The sequence below is a fragment of the Lolium rigidum genome, chromosome 7, assembly GCF_022539505.1.
Source record: "Lolium rigidum isolate FL_2022 chromosome 7, APGP_CSIRO_Lrig_0.1, whole genome shotgun sequence".
Classification (NCBI taxonomy): domain Eukaryota; kingdom Viridiplantae; phylum Streptophyta; class Magnoliopsida; order Poales; family Poaceae; genus Lolium; species Lolium rigidum.
Window position 1 is genome coordinate 118,589,884 of NC_061514.1, and position 16,571 is coordinate 118,606,454.

Consider the following 16,571-nt stretch of genomic DNA (forward strand, 5'->3'; position numbering starts at 1 on the left):
TAATTGCAATCTGAAATAAAAATGGCAGTAAGCGAACATGTAGCAGAACTTGTTGGAAACGGTATTTCAATGCTTAGAAACAAGGCCTAGGGATCATACTTTCACTAGTGGACACTCTCAACAATGATCACATAATTGAATAAATAAATGCTACTCTCAAACACTCTCTTGTTGGATAACAAACACCATTCATTGTGTAGGGCTGCAAAAGCACACCTCAAGCCGGAGTAAACAAGCTCCACAACATCATAAAGGAATCACACACGATGCGCACACTCGTCACCATCACACCGTGGAGAGTGACTCCGGAGTTCATATTAAAGTAACCTCTAGAGTGCATAATAGACAAGAGTAACATCTACATATTCAACTAGATTACAAAGCTCATGATCACATAAAGATCACACCATGGGAGAGAGAGATGAACCACATAGCTACCGGTAGAGCCCTCAGCCTCGGGGGAGAACTACTCCCTCCTCATCATGGGAGTCAGCAGCGGCGATGAAGATGGCGGTGGTGTCGATGGAGATGACTCCGGGGGCAATTCCCCGTCCCGGCAGCGTGCCGGAACAGAGATTCTGTCCCCCGAAACTTGTCGTCGATGGCGGCGGCGCTGTGGAACCCTTGGTGGAATATGACTGGATTATTTAGGGTTTTCGCATCTGGGGCAATATATAGGCGAAGGGGCAGCGTCGATGGAGTCCCGAGGTGCCCACCCCACCTGGCGGCGCGATAGAAGGTGGGGCCGCGCCACCCTATGAGGTGGCCAGCTCGTGGCCCCGCTTCGTCTCTCCTTCGGACTCCGTGAAGCTTCTGGAAAAATAGGGACGTGGCCTTTTGTTTCGCGCAATTCCGAGAATATTCGCAGAAGTAATTTTCTGGAACCAAAAACAGCAGAAAACAGGAACTGGCACTTCAGCATCTTGTTAATAGGTTAGTCCCGGAAAATGCATAAAAATGATATAAAGTGTATATAAAACATGTAGCAATTGGTATAATATAAGCATGGAACATCAGAAATTATAGATACGTTGGAGACGTATCAAGCATCCCCAATATTAGTTCCTACTCGCCCTCGAGTAGGTAGACGATAAAAAGAATAATTTCTAAAGTGACATGCTACCAACATAATCTTGATCAATACCATTGTAAAGCATATGAGATGAATGAAGTGACTCAAAGCAATGGTCTATAGTTTGCTAACAAAAAGATAATGACTAAACAACTGAATCATATAGCAAAAACTTTTCATGAATAGTACTTTCAAGACAAGCATCAAAAAGTCTTTGCATAAGAGTTAACTCATAAAGCAATAGATTCTTAATACAAGGTTTTGAAGCAACACAAAGGAAGATTTAAGTTTCAGCAATTGCTTTCAACTTTCAACATGCATATCTCATGAATAATTGTCAACACAAAGTAATATAATAAGTGCAATAAGTAAGCATGTAAGAATCAATGCACACAATTGACGCAAGTGTTTGCTTCTAAGATAGAAAGAAGTAGGTAAACTGACTCAACATAAAGTAAAAGAAAGGCCCTTCGCAGAGGGAAGCGGGGATTAAATCATGTGCTAGAGCTTTTCAAGTTTTGAAATCATATAGAGAGCATAAAAATAAAGTTTTGAGAGGTGTTTGTTGTTGTCAATGAATGGTAGTGGGCACTCTAACCCCCTTGTCAAACAGACTTTCAAAGAGCGGCTCCCATGAAGGACGTTATCTCTACCAACAAGGTAGATCATCCCTCTTCTCTTTTGTTTACACATGTATTTTAGTTCTATTTATAGATGACACTTCTCCCAACCTTTTGCTTCACAAGCCATGGCTAACCGAATCCTCGGGTGCCTTCCAACATTTCACATACCATGGAGGAGTGTCTATTGCAAAATTAAGTTGCTTACTGATAAATCAGGGCAAAACATGTGAAGAGAATTATTAATGAAAGTTAATTAATTGGGGCTGGGCACCCCGTTGCAGCTCTTTTTGCAAAATTATTGGATAAGCGGATGTATATGCCACTAGTCCATTGGTGAAAGTATGCCCAACAAGATTGAAAGATAAAACACCACATACTTCCTCATGAGCTATAAAACATTGACACAAATAAGGAGTAATAAAGTTTTGAATTGTTTAAAGGTAGCACATGAAGTATTTACTTGGAATGGCAGAAAATACCACATAATAGGTAATTATGGTGGACACAAATGGCACAGGTTTTGGCTCAAGGATTTGGATGCACGAGAAGCATTCCCTCTCAGTACAAGGCTTTGGCTAGCAAGGTTGTTTGAAGCAAACATAAGTATAAACCGGTACAACAAAACTTACACAAGAACATATTGCAGGCATTATAAGACTCTACACTGTCTTCCTTGTTGCTCAAACACTTTTACCAGAAAATATCTAGACCTTAGAGAGACCGATCATGCAATCCAAATTTCAACAAGCTCTACGGTAGTTCTCCACTAATAGGTTTAAACTACATGATGCAAGAGTTTAAACATGATCTACTTGAGAGCTCAAAACAATTGCCAAGTATCAAATTATTCAAGACAATATACCAACTACCACATGAAGCATTTTCTGTTTCCAACCAAATAACAATCAATGCTGAGGCTTTCAGCTTTCGTCATGAATATTAAAGTAAAACGAAGAACACAAGTGTTCAAATGAAAAAGCTGAGCGTGTCTCTCTCCCACACAAGGATTGCTAGGGTCCGAATTTATTCAAACACAAACAAAAATAAAAGCACACAGACGCTCCAAGTAAAGCGCATAAGATGTGAAAGAATTAAAATATAGTTTCACTAGAGATGACCTGATAAGTTTGTTGATGAAGAAGGGGATGCCTTGGGCATCCCCAAGCTTAGACGCTTGAGTCTTCTTGAAATATGCAGGGATGAACCACGGGGGCATCCCCAAGCTTAGTCTTTTAACTCTTCTTGATCATCTAATATCATCCTTCTCTCTTGATCCTTGAAAACTTCCTTCACACCAAACTCAAAGCAATATCATTAGAGGGTTAGTGCATAATAAAAAATTCACATGTTCAGCAAGGACACAATCATTCCCAACACTTCTGGACATTACCCAAGGCTACTGAAATTTAATGGAGCAAAGAAATCCACTCAAACACAGTAAAAGAGGCAATGCAAAATAAAAGGCAGAATCTGTCAAAACAGAACAGTCTGTAAAGACGAATTTCTTCGAGGCACTTAACATGCTCAGATGGAAAAGCTCCAGTTGAATGAAAATTGCGTACATATCTGAGGATTACTCATGAATTTTTTCAGCATTTTAGATTTTTCTACAGAGAGAAAAGCTCAAAACCGTGACAACTAAAAATCTGTTTCTGCGCAGAAATCCAAATCTAGTATCAACTTTCTATTAGAGACTTTACTTGGCACAACAATGCAAGAAAATAAAGATACAAAGGTATTGCTACAGAAGTAACAAGCACCTTGAATCAAAAAAAAGAAAAAATAACAGAAAATAAAAACGATGGGTTGTCTCCCATAAGCGCTTTTCTTTAACGCCTTTTAGCTAGGCATAGTGATTTTTATGATGCTCACATAAAGATGAGAGTTGAAAAGAGAGCATCAAGAAGCATATATAAAACATGTTTAAATCTAACACTCTTCCTATGCATAGGAGCCTTGTAAGAAAACAAGTCAATGAAGAACAAAGTGAGTAGCATAGGAAGACAAAACAAGTGTAACTTCAAAAATTTGAACACAAGGAGAGGAGACTTAATATTATTGTGATATATGAAATCGTGTCTCCCTCTCTCATAAGGACCAGTAGGTCTTAAAGTACCCAGCAAATAAAAGCAAATCAAGAGAAAGCTCAAAACATTCATCATAAAGAGAAGAAATTTAGTAACATGAAGATTTCTATACCCATACGTTCCTCTCTCAAAATAATTTTCAGTGGTATCATGAATAAACTCAACAATATAGCTATCACATAAAGCATTCTTATCATGATCCACATGCATAAAAGTATCATTACTCTCCACATAAGCATAATCAATTTTATTAGTAATAGTGGGAGTAAAACTATCACAACCATCATTGTAATCATCATAAATTGCAGGCATGGTATAATCATAATAAACTTTATCCTCCATAGTAGGTGGCACCAAAATACCACTATCATTATAATCATCATAAATGGGAGGCAAAGTATAATCAAAGAAAATTTTCTCCTCAAAACTTGGGGGACTAAAAATATCACAACCAGCTTCCCCAAGCTTAGACTTTTCCATAGCATTAAAAATAATAGTGTTCAAAGAATTCATGCTAAAAACATTGCTACAACTATTTTGCAAACAAAGTTCCATGGGTTTCTTAATTCTCTCTTCAAACACATCATGTCCTAATTCAATATAAAGTTCATAAAGATCTCTAATTTTTTTGTTGTTTTCCATTAAGCCTAACTAGTGAAAATAAAAACAAGAGACAAAAAAATAAAATTGCAGAATCTAAAAGAAATAGCTTCGAGCACTCACACACCGGCAACAGTGCTAGGAAATAACTTAGTAGTCGGAGGATGTGAATACCTTTTACCTTAACTCCCCGGCAACGGCGCCAGAAAATAGCTTGATGTCTACGCACGCTTCTATTCCTGTAGACAGTGTTGGGCCTCCAAGAGCAGAGGTTCGTACAACAGCAGCAAGTTTCCCTTAAGTGAATCACCCAAGGTTTATCGAACTCAGGGAGGTAGAGGTCAAAGATATCCCTCTCAAGCAACCCTGCTGTTGTGGGTATACTTTATGGGTATATCAACGACATGGCCTAGATCCGGCAAGCCCGGGTGGCCCACAGGCGGTGATGGTGGCATGGGGCCCATCGGGCGGCCCGATTGCTCGTTGATCAAGAAGGATGAAGTCCAGCCCAGGAACCCGGAGCCGGATCCTAACCGACCTACGAAGGAGGCCGGATCCGTGGAGGCCCATAAAGTATCCGGATCCGAGTACGGCCATAAGGAAGGCGGATCCTTGACGGACACGGCAAGATATTGTACCGTAGTTAGGCAACTTGTATTCCGGCTAGGACTCTCCATGTAAACCCTAGATCCGTGCGCCTTTATAAGCCGGATCCCGGGAGCCCTAGAGGCACAACTACAACCATTGTAACAACGCGCAAGCGCCCAGATAATTCCAGACAAGCAGCAGTAGGCCCTGCCATCGAGCAGGTGTTCCGAAGCTGGGTAACTCGCGTACCACCGTCCCGTGTGCACTCCGCCCTATGGCCCCTACTTCTTCTCCCCCTCGTGAGGATCCCTCCTCCGAGGTATCGTCGATTAGGCAACGACACCTGCAATTAAGATACAAGAAGTCTCTTGTGTCCCCAACACACCTAATACACTTGTCATATAGGTGCACTAGTTCAGCGAAGAGATAGTGAAATACAAGTAATATGGATGATTATAAGTAGTAATTGCAATCTGAAATAAAAATGGCAGTAAGCGAACATGTAGCAGAACTTGTTGGAAACGGTATTTCAATGCTTAGAAACAAGGCCTATGGATCATATTTTCACTAGTGGACACTCTCAACAATGATCACATAATTGAATAAATAAATGCTACTCTCAAACACTCTCTTGTTGGATAACAAACATCATTCATTGTGTAGGGCTGCAAAAGCACACCTCAAGCCGGAGTAAACAAGCTCCACAACGTCATAAAGGAATCACACACGATGCGCACACTGTCACCATCACACCGTGGAGAGTGACTCCGGAGTTCATATTAAAGTAATCTCTAGAGCGCATAATAGACAAGAGTAACATCTACATATTCAACTAGATTACAAAGCTCATGATTGATACGTCTCCAACGTATCTATAATTTCTTATGTTCCATGCTAGTTTTATGACAATACCTACATGTTTTGTTCACACTTTATGATGTTTTGATGCATTTTCCGGCACTAACCTATTAACAAGATGCCGAAGTGCCAGTTAATGTTTTCTGCTGTTTTTGGTTTCAGAAATCTTACACAGGAAATATTCTCGGAATTGGACGAAACAAAAGCCCGCGATCTTATATTTCACGGAAGCTTCCAGAGAGCCAGAGAGGGACCAGAGGGGAGCCCTGGGGGCCCCACCCCACAGGGCGGCGCGGCCTGGCCCCTGGGCACGCCAGCCTATGGGGGGGCCACCCCCTGGCTCCTCCGAGGCCGCCCTTCCGCCTATAAAGTCTCTCCGCCTCGAAAACCCTAAAAACATAAGCAATGGAACGAGAAAAGTTACGCAGCCGCCGCCATCGCGAAGTCAAGTTCGGGGGACAGAAGTCTCTGTTCCGTCACGCTGCCGGGACGGGGAATTGCCCCCGGAATCCATCTCCATCAACACCACCGCCATCTTCATCGCCGTTGCTATCTCCCATGATGAGGAGGGAGTAGTTCTCCCTCGAGGCTAAGGGCTCTACCGGTAGCTATGTGGTTAATCTCTCTCTCATGTACCTCAATACAATGATCTCATGAGCTGCCTTACATGATTGAGATCCATATGATGATCTTTGTATCACTATTAATCTATGTGTTACTCTAGTGATGTTATTAAAGTAGTCTATTCCTCCTCCATGATGTAAAGGTGACGGTGTGTGCATCATGTAGTACTTGGCGTAGGTTATGATTGTAATCTCTTGTAGATTATGGAGTTAACTATTACTAATATAGTATTGATGTGATCTATTCCTCCTTTCATAGCTTAAAGGTGAAAGTGTGTATGCTATGTTAGTACTCGGTCTAAATTGCAACGGTCTATTATGCTCTAGAGGTTACTTAAATATGAATGCCGAATGTTGTGGAGCTTGTTAACTCCGGCTTGAGGAAGCTCTTGTAGCCCTACACAATGAATGGTGTTTGTTATCAAACAAGAGAGTGTATGTAGCACAAGTGAGGAGAAGTTATTCATTTATTATGTGATCAATGTTGAGAGTGTCCACTAGTGAAAGTATGATCCCTAGGCCTTGTTTCCAAATACTGCAAACATCGCTTGTTTACTGTTTTACTGCATCTTTACTTCCTGCAATATTACCACCATCTATACCACCTGTGTTTTACTATCTCTTCGCCGAACTAGTGCACCTATACATCTAACAAGTGTATTAGGTGTGTTGGGAACACAAGAGACTTCTTGTATCTTAATTGCAGGGTTGCTTGAGAGGACTATCTTTGACCTCTACCTCCTTGAGTTCGATAAACCTTGGGTGATCCACTTAAGGGAAACTTGCTGCTGTTCTACAAACCTCTGCTCTTGGAGGCCCAACACTATCTACAAGAATAGAAGCACACGTAGGCATCAAGCTATTTTCACGGCGCCGTTGCCGGGGAGGTAAGGTAAAAGGTATTCACATCCTCCGACTACTAAGCTATTTCCTAGCACTGTTGCCGGTGTGTGAGTGCTCGAAGCTATCTCCTTTAGATTCTGCAATTAAATCTTTTTGTTTCTTGTTTTTATTTTCACTAGTTAGGCTTAATGGAAAACAACAAAAAAAATTAGAGATCTTTATAGTATTTATCTTGAGTTAGGACATGAGGTGTTTGAAGAGAAAATTAAAAAACTATGGAGCTTTATATGCATGCTAATGGCAATGTTATTAGTATGAATGCTTTGAACAGCATTGTTGCTAATGCTATGGAAAATTCTAAGCTTGGGGAAGCTGGTTTGGAGGGAGCGTGATATTTTTAGTCCCCCAAGCATGGAGGAGAAAATTTACTTTGATGATACTTTACCTCCTATATATGATGTTTGCAATGATGAATATGATATTTTCAGTCCACCTACTATTGAGGAGAAAATTAATTATGATTACAATATGCCTCCTATATATGATGATTATGGTGATGAGAATAATAATGATGGCTATCTTATTGAATTTGCTCCCACTACAATTAATAGTAATGATTATGCTTATGTGGAGAGTAATAATTTTATGCATGTGGCTCATGATAAGAATGTTTCATGTGATAGTTATATTGTTGAGTTTGTTCATGATGCTGCTGGAAGTTATTATGAGAGAGGGAAACACGGTTATATGCATCTTAATAATATTAAGTTTCCCCTCTTTATGTTGAGAATTTTGAAATTACTCGTGTTTTATCTTCCTATGCTTGTCACTTTGTTCTTTTTGAATTTATTTGCGTACAAGTTTCCTATGCATAGGAAGCGGGTTAGGCTTAAATGTGTTCTAAATTTGCTTCTTGATGCTCTCTTTTGCTTCAACTCTTATTTCTTGCGCGAGCATCATTAAAATTACTGAGCCCATCTTAATGGCTATAAAGAAAGCACTTCTTGGGAGATAACCCATGTCTTTATTTTGCTACTGTATTGTTGAGTCTTGGAAGTTGTTACTAATGTAGCAACCTCTCCTTATCATGTTTTTGTGCCAAGTAAAGTCTCTATAGTAAAGTTGATACTAGATTTGGATTACTGCGCAGAAAAAGAATTGCTGTCTGTCACGAATTTACGTAGATCTCTCTGTAAAAAAATCAAAAAAATCTGTCAATTTACGTGCGTGATCCTCAGATATGTACGCAACTTTCATTAGTTTTGAGTTTTTCCGTCTGAGCAAGTTAAGTGCCTCTGAAAAATTCGTCTTTACGGACTATTCTGTTTTGACAGATTCTACCTTTTATTTCGCATTGCCTCTTTTGATATGTTGAATGGATTTCTTTGTTCTATTAACTTTCAGTAGCTTTGTGCAATGTCCAGAAGTGTTAAGAATGATTATGTCACCTCTGAATATGTGAATTTTTGATTATGAACTAACCCTCTAATGAGTTTGCTTTAAGTTTGGTGTCGAGGAAGTTTTCAAGGGTCAAGAGAACAGGATGATACAATATGATCAAGAAGAGTGAAAAGTCTAAGCTTGGGGATGCCCCCGTGGTTCATCCTTGCATATTTTAAGAAGACTCAAGCATCTAAGCTTGGGGATGCCCAAGGCATCCCCTTCTTCATCGACAACTTATCAGGTCACTTCTAGTGAAACTATATTTTTATTCCGTCACATCTTATGTTCTTTACTTGGAGCGTCTGTTTGTTTTTGTTTTTGTTTTTTTTAATAAATTTGGATCCCACAATCCTTGTATTGGAGATAGACACGCTCCGCTTTTTCATTTGAACTCTTGTGTTCTTAGTCTTACTTTAATGTTCATGGCGAAGGCTAAAAACTGCTTCGTTGATTGCTATTTGGTTGGAATCAGAAAATGCTTCATATGATCTTGAATAATTTGATACTTGGCAATTGTTTTGAGCTCTCATAGATCATGTTTAAGCTCTTGCATCATGTAGTTTAAATCTATTAGTGGAGAACTACTTTAGAGCTTGTTGAAATTTGGTTTGCATGATTGATCTCTCTAAGATCTAGATATTTTCCGGTAAAAGTGTTTGAACAACAAGGAAGACAGTGTAGAGTCTTATAATGCTTGCAATATGTTCTTGTGTAAGTTTTTCTGTACCTGTCCATACTTGTGTTTGCTTGAAACAACTTTGCTAGCCCAAAGCATTGTACTGAGAGGAAATGCTTCTTGTGCATCCAAACACCTTGAGCCAAAATCCATGCCATTTGTGTCCACCATATCTACCTACTATGTGGTATTTTTCTGCCATTCCAAAGTAAATTACTTGAGTGCTACCTTTAAAATTTCATTCCTTTGTCTTTGCAATATATAGCTCATGGGAAAATAGCTTAAAAACTATTGTGGTGATGAATATGTAGCTATGTGTTCTAGTTCTTATAAGTTGCTTGTTGAGCGGTAACCATGTTTCTGGGGACGCCATCAACTTTTTACACCTTTGTTAAAATATCATGTGAGTTGCTATGCATGTTCGTCTTGTCTGAAGTAAGGGTGATTTATCATGATCAAATGGTTTGAGTATGCATATGTTAGAGAAGAACATTGGACCGCTAACCAAAGCCATGTATCATGGTGGAAGTTTTCAGTTTGGCCATTCGTCCTCAATATCTTATGAGAATATTATCTGTTGTTGAATGCTTATGCATTAAAGAGGAGTCCATTATCTGTTTTCTATGTTGTCCCGGTATGGATGTCCTAAGTTGAGATCTATTAAAAACGAGAAATCAAATGCAATTTATCTCCTTGGACCTTTGTATAGGCGGCATAGAGGTACCCCTTTGTGACACTTGGTTGAAACATATGTTATGCAATGATAATCCATGCAAATCCAAGCTAATTAGGACAAGGTGCGGGCACTATTGGTATTCTATGCATGAGGCTTGCAACTTGTAGGAAGTTTTATGCATAACACATATGAATTATTACTACCGTTGACAAAATTGTTTCTATATTTTCAAAATAAAAGCTCTAGCACAAAAATAGTAATCCATGCTTCCCTCTGCGAAGGGCCTTTCTTTTACTTTATGTTGAGTCAGTCTACCTACTTCTTTCTATCCTAGAAGCAAATACTTGTGTCAACTGTGTGCATTGATTCTTACATGTTTACTTATTGCACTTGTTATATTACTTTATTTTGACAATTATCCATGAGATATACATGTTACAAGTTGAAAGCAATTGCTGAAACTTAATCATCCTTTGTGTTGCTTCAACCCTTTTACTTTGAATCTATTGCTTTATGAGTTAGCTCTTATGCAAGTCTTGTTGATACTTGTCTTGAAAGTACTATTCATGAAAAGTTTTTGCTATATGATTCAGTTGTTTAGTCATTATCTCTTTGTTAGCAATCTATTGCTTTGAATCACTCCATTCATCTCATATGCTTTACAATAATGTTGATCAAGATTATGATGGTAGCATGTCACTTCAGAAATTATTGTTGTTATCGTTTACCTACTCGAGGGCGAGTAGGAACTAAGCTTGGGGATGCTTGATACGTCTCCAACGTATCTTTAATTTCTCATGTTCCATGCTAGTTTTATGACAATACCTACATGTTTTGTTCACACTTTATGATGTTTTGATGCATTTTCCGGCACTAACCTATTAACAAGATGCCGAAGCGCCAGTTCCTATTTTCTGCTGTTTTTGGTTTCAGAAATCTTACACAGGAAATATTCTCAGAATTGGACGAAACAAAAGCCCACGATCTTATATTTCACGGAAGCTTCCAGAGAGCCAGAGAGGGACCAGAGGGGAGCCCTGGGGGCCCCACCCCACAGGGCGGCGCGGCCTGGCCCCTAGGCGCGCCAGCCTATGGGGGGCCACCCCTGGCTCCTCCGAGGCCGCCCTTCCGCCTATAAAGTCTCTCCGCCTCGAAAACCCTAAAAACATAAGCCACGGGACGAGAAAAGTTACGCAGCCGCCGCCATCGCGAAGTCAAGTTCGGGGGACAGAAGTCTCTGTTCCGGCACGCTGCCGGGACGGGGAATTGCCCCCGGAATCCATCTCCATCAACACCACCGCCATCTTCATCGCCGTTGTTGTCTCCCATAATGAGGAGGGAGTAGTTCTCCCTCGAGGCTAAGGGCTCTACCGGTAGCTATGTGGTTAATCTCTCTCTCATGTACCTCAATACAATGATCTCATGAGCTGCCTTACATGATTGAGATCCATATGATGAGCTTTGTATCACTATTAATCTATGTGCTACTCTAGTGATGTTATTAAAGTAGTCTATTCCTCCTCCATGATGTAAAGGTGACGGTGTGTGCATCATGTAGTACTTGGCGTAGGTTATGATTGTAATCTCTTGTAGATTATGGAGTTAACTATTACTAATATAGTATTGATGTGATCTATTCCTCCTTTCATAGCTTAAAGGTGACAGTGTGTATGCTATGTTAGTACTCGGTCTAAATTGCAACGGTCTATTATGCTCTAGAGGTTACTTAAATATGAATGCCGAATGTTGTGGAGCTTGTTAACTCCGGCTTGAGGAAGCTCTTGTAGCCCTACACAATGAATGGTGTTTGTTATCAAACAAGAGAGTGTATGTAGCACAAGTGAGGAGAAGTTATTTATTTATTATGTGATCAATGTTGAGAGTGTCCACTAGTGAAAGTATGATCCCTAGGCCTTGTTTCCAAATACCGCAAACATCGCTTGTTTACTTGTTTTATCGCATCTTTACTTCCTGCAATATTACCACCATCTATACCACCTGTGTTTTACTATCTCTTCGCCGAACTAGTGCACCTATACATCTGACAAGTGTATTAGGTGTGTTGGGGACACAAGAGACTTCTTGTATCTTAATTGCAGGGTTGCTTGGGAGGACTATCTTTGACCTCTACCTCCCTGAGTTCGATAAACCTTGGGTGATTCACTTAAGGGAAACTTGTTGCTGTTCTACAAACCTCTGCTCTTGGAGGCCCAACACTGTCTACAAGAATAGAAGCACACGTAGACATCAATGATCACATAAAGATCACACCATGGGAGAGAGAGATGAACCACATAGCTACCGGTAGAGCCCTCAGCCTCGGGGGAGAACTACTCCCTCCTCATCATGGGAGTCAGCAGCGGCGATGAAGATGGCGGTGGTGTCGATGGAGATGACTCCGGGGGTAATTCCCTGTCCCGGCGGCGTGCCGGAACAGAGATTCTGTCCCCCGAAACTTGTCGTCGATGGCGGCGGCGCTGCGGAACCCTTGGTGGAATATGACTGGATTATTTAGGGTTTTCGCATCTGGGGCAATATATAGGCGAAGGGGCAGCGTCGGTGGAGTCCCGAGGGGCCCACCCCACCTGGCGGCGCGGCAGAAGGTGGGGCCACGCCACCCTATGAGGTGGCCAGCTCGTGGCCCCCCTTCGTCTCTCCTTCGGACTCTGTGAAGCTTCTGGAAAAATAGGGACATGGCCTTTTGTTTCGCGCAATTCCGAGAATATTCGCAGAAGTAATTTTCTAGAACCAAAAACAGCAGAAAACAGGAACTGGCACTTCGCCATCTTGTTAATAGGTTAGTCCCGGAAAATGCATAAAAATAATATAAAGTGTATATAAAACATGTAGCAATTGGTATAATATAAACATGGAACATCAGAAATTATAGATACGTTGGAGACGTATCAATGAGCTGGAAAACCATCGGGTCCAGGTGCTTTGGGTGGAAACATTTGGAACAACCCTGTTTTAACCTCAGCTGGCTCATAAGGTGCTGTTAAGATTGCATTCATCTCCGCATTTACCTTTCTAGTCACATGATCTAGAACTTCATTCATGTTTTGGACGCCCTCTGAAGTATAAAGGTTCCTGTAGAAATTGTAAGCCATATTCTGCATCTCCCCTTTTTCCTCAGTGATCCGGCCATCAGCACATGTTAATGTTTTAATCAAGTTCTTCCTCCTTCTCATACTGGCCCGCTGATGAAATAATTTAGTATTTTTGTCTCCCGCAGAAAGCCACTCAATTTTCGATCTCTGGCGCCACATTATCTCCTCCCGATGATAGAGTTCAACCAGCCTCTCACTTGTTTTTATCTCAGCATGGCTAGGACCAACATGCCCTGGTAGACTTATCATTACCTCAAGATCAGCTTTTAGTTGTTTTATTTCTTTTCGGACACTCCCAAAAGTATCTCTCCCCCACTTACCCAGTCCATCAGATAGAGACAATAATTTTTTACAGACATCCTGGACTGAATGTGCAGGACCGTCCTCAGTCCAACCAGAGATCACCGTTGATTTCAGCTATGCGTGTGTATCCCACATCGTTTCGTAATGAAATTGATGTCCTGAACTGGTGTTCGTTGAGGTATCGTCAGACAATTTGAGAAGTAGAGCTGAATGATCAGAAGTGGCCACCTCCAGATGGCTTACACATGCTAGAGGAAACTGAGCGCCCCACTCCGTCGAGCCTAAAGCACGATCCAGACGAACACGCGTGTAAGAACCTCCTGTTACTTTTTTCTCCCAAGTCCAAAAATGGCCCTTGAAACCAAGATCAATAAGCTCACAAATATCCACCGCATCTCGGAATCCCTGTATCTGTGCTTGGCTTCGATGCCCAATTCCCTTGTGTTCATCAGGCCGGAGCACCTCAATGAAATTCCCTATACAGAGCCAAGGTAACATGCTTGTGATGCTTATGTCCTTTAACATATCCCACGTCTTGAATCTTTCTTGGGTTTTAGCCTCCCCATACACACTTGTTAATCTCCACGTGCTGTCTCCAATTCCCTGGATAGAAGCATCAATATGATACCGAGAGTAGCCTAAAATGTCAACTTTTATTTCATTGTTCCAAAATAAACATAAGCCTCCGCTCCTTCCACTACTGCCAACGGCATAAGCTCTATCATAGCCTAATGTACCAGCTAAAGACTCAGCTCTATCCTTACTTATTTGAGTTTCAAGAATACAAAAAATTAACGGGGCAAACTTTATTACAAAATCACGTAGCTCCCTGACTGTCGAGGCATTGCCCGCTCCTCGACAGTTCACACTGAAGAGACTCATTGGGCTTGGCGGAGCCCCGGAGCGGAGCCCGCCAATGCACCATTGTTTACTTCTTCTTCATCAGTCTTCTTCCTCTTCGGGTCTCTCACAGGATTTGGGCTCGGTGGAGCAAGTGGTTCAAACTGATTGACCATCTCTCCCACCATAGTTCCCTTCTCAATAGGAATGATAGCACCCTCCATGCGCGGAAGCGGTGGTTTTATGACACCAACCTCTGAGCTTGAAGCGCCTCTTTTTTTGCCTCCCTCGGACTCATCCCCTGACATGTCCACATCCTCATCTCTGAACTCAGAGTTGAATATAGGGGTCCCAAACAGCCTCCCCTAGCTTGACCAAAGTCACTTCTCCCAGTTCCACGACCACGCCCTCTTCCCCTATTTGGCCTGACACTCGTACGCAAACTCCAGGTATAGAGTGCAGATCTTTGAATACTAAATCTTGAGGAGGGTGAATGCCATCGCCATGCTCTTTGTACTCATGTCCAAGATGCCCACAAACCTGACACCAATTAGGAAACTTCTCATACTTTACCAGAAAAAGATCACGTTTGCCTTCGCGAACAATGGACACTGCTATCTTCAGCCACTTCCTTACGTCCAACTTTACTCTCACCCCATAGAAGTTGCCTTCACAGTCGTTAGAACAACCTTCAGAAACAATGAACTGTCCCACCTTCGATGCCAGAGACTTGAGCATCGGCGCGTAGCCCGTTGGAAGATCATGGATCTGAATCCAAATATCAAATTTATGCAGCTCAATAGATGACGGCTTTGTGAACCCATCATACTTTTCAATTAGTACAGGGTTGCCTCGGAAACTCCATGGCCCTCCCTCCATTACTTTCTCCCAATCCCCCAGACACGCGAACTGGAACGTGTGTACATTTTCCTCGAGCGTTCGGGTCTTCACATCATGTGCAAGGTCCCAGGCCGAACGCATGTTCTTGAAGAACCAGAAGTTGGAATATTCACCTTCCGTATATACCTTCACTATCTCCGGCCATCTAGTGGCCTCCGGAGGAGGCGGCCCCTCCTCTTCAAACACCACATCATCCAGATCATCTTCAGAGATCCCAAGCCTTTTCATCATTGCCTCAACTCCAACCTCTTTGCCTCCAGTTTTCTCTTGGACAGGATCTGTCGCCATGATCGGAATCAGACAATCTAGAGTTTCCCCTCGATCAACCCGAACCTACTTCCCTCCGTTCTACTACGAACCAAGGCCGGGCAGCGATCTAGGATCGCCCCTTGATCAGCCCGAGAACGAAAGCAGACCAACAGACAGGCGGTAGATCGGCAAAAGTGCTCAACCACGGTGTCGCCGGGAGAGATACGAAAACCCTAACCAGAGGGAAAAAATACACTAGGGCATATTAATGTACCTTGATGCAATTCCTTATGTGGATCATGTTCTTGCTGATCGATGCGAATTGATTTGGCCTGCACGTTAACCAAGTAATGGCCTAAGTGGACTTGGCATGGCAATGTATGGCCTATCGGGCTTGTAAAGGTTCACAACAACGACGTGAGCTACCTTTTGTACGCGACGAGTCAAACGAGCCAGTTCTTTAGTACCACCTCGGCTAGCCAAGCAAAGTGGGGCGAAGCTCTGCCTATAAAAAAGAGTAGAGATCCCCGACGTGCAGCCAGTTTGAAGTGTGCAAAGCAACTACAGGGACAACTAAATTACTTTTTGGAATATCAAGAGTTAGCCCCGTATCTCCCCCCCGTCTCTCCTCTCAGCCGCCGCTTAACCCTAGCCGCATCCAGTTCATCCTCCTCCATAGATTGGTTCCCCCTCCTCCGGTCGGCTTCGCCGGCGTCGGGAGGAGTGGGGAACCCGATCTATGCGTGGAATTTCGAATAAAAGTATTGTTTTCATTAGATTATGTTAGAATTTTGGTAGCCGCTTCTTGTTGGTTTCCCCTCAATGGAGATGGCATCATCTGCAATAAGTGATCTTCGGCCTTTCGTTCGACGACGAGATCTTCTTCCCGGCGTCAATGGTGGTGTTGAACAATCACAATTTTTTAGGTATGAGCCTTCGGATCTTGCTTCGCCAGATCGATTTTGGATCTTTTGTCGTTGTTGCCGCGAGGAGGATTATCCTTGCAGTTTTTGTCCCGGCTGCTACGTCCTCGACAATGGTGATTCGTACTCTCGGCTCTCCATCGACGACGACAAAGCT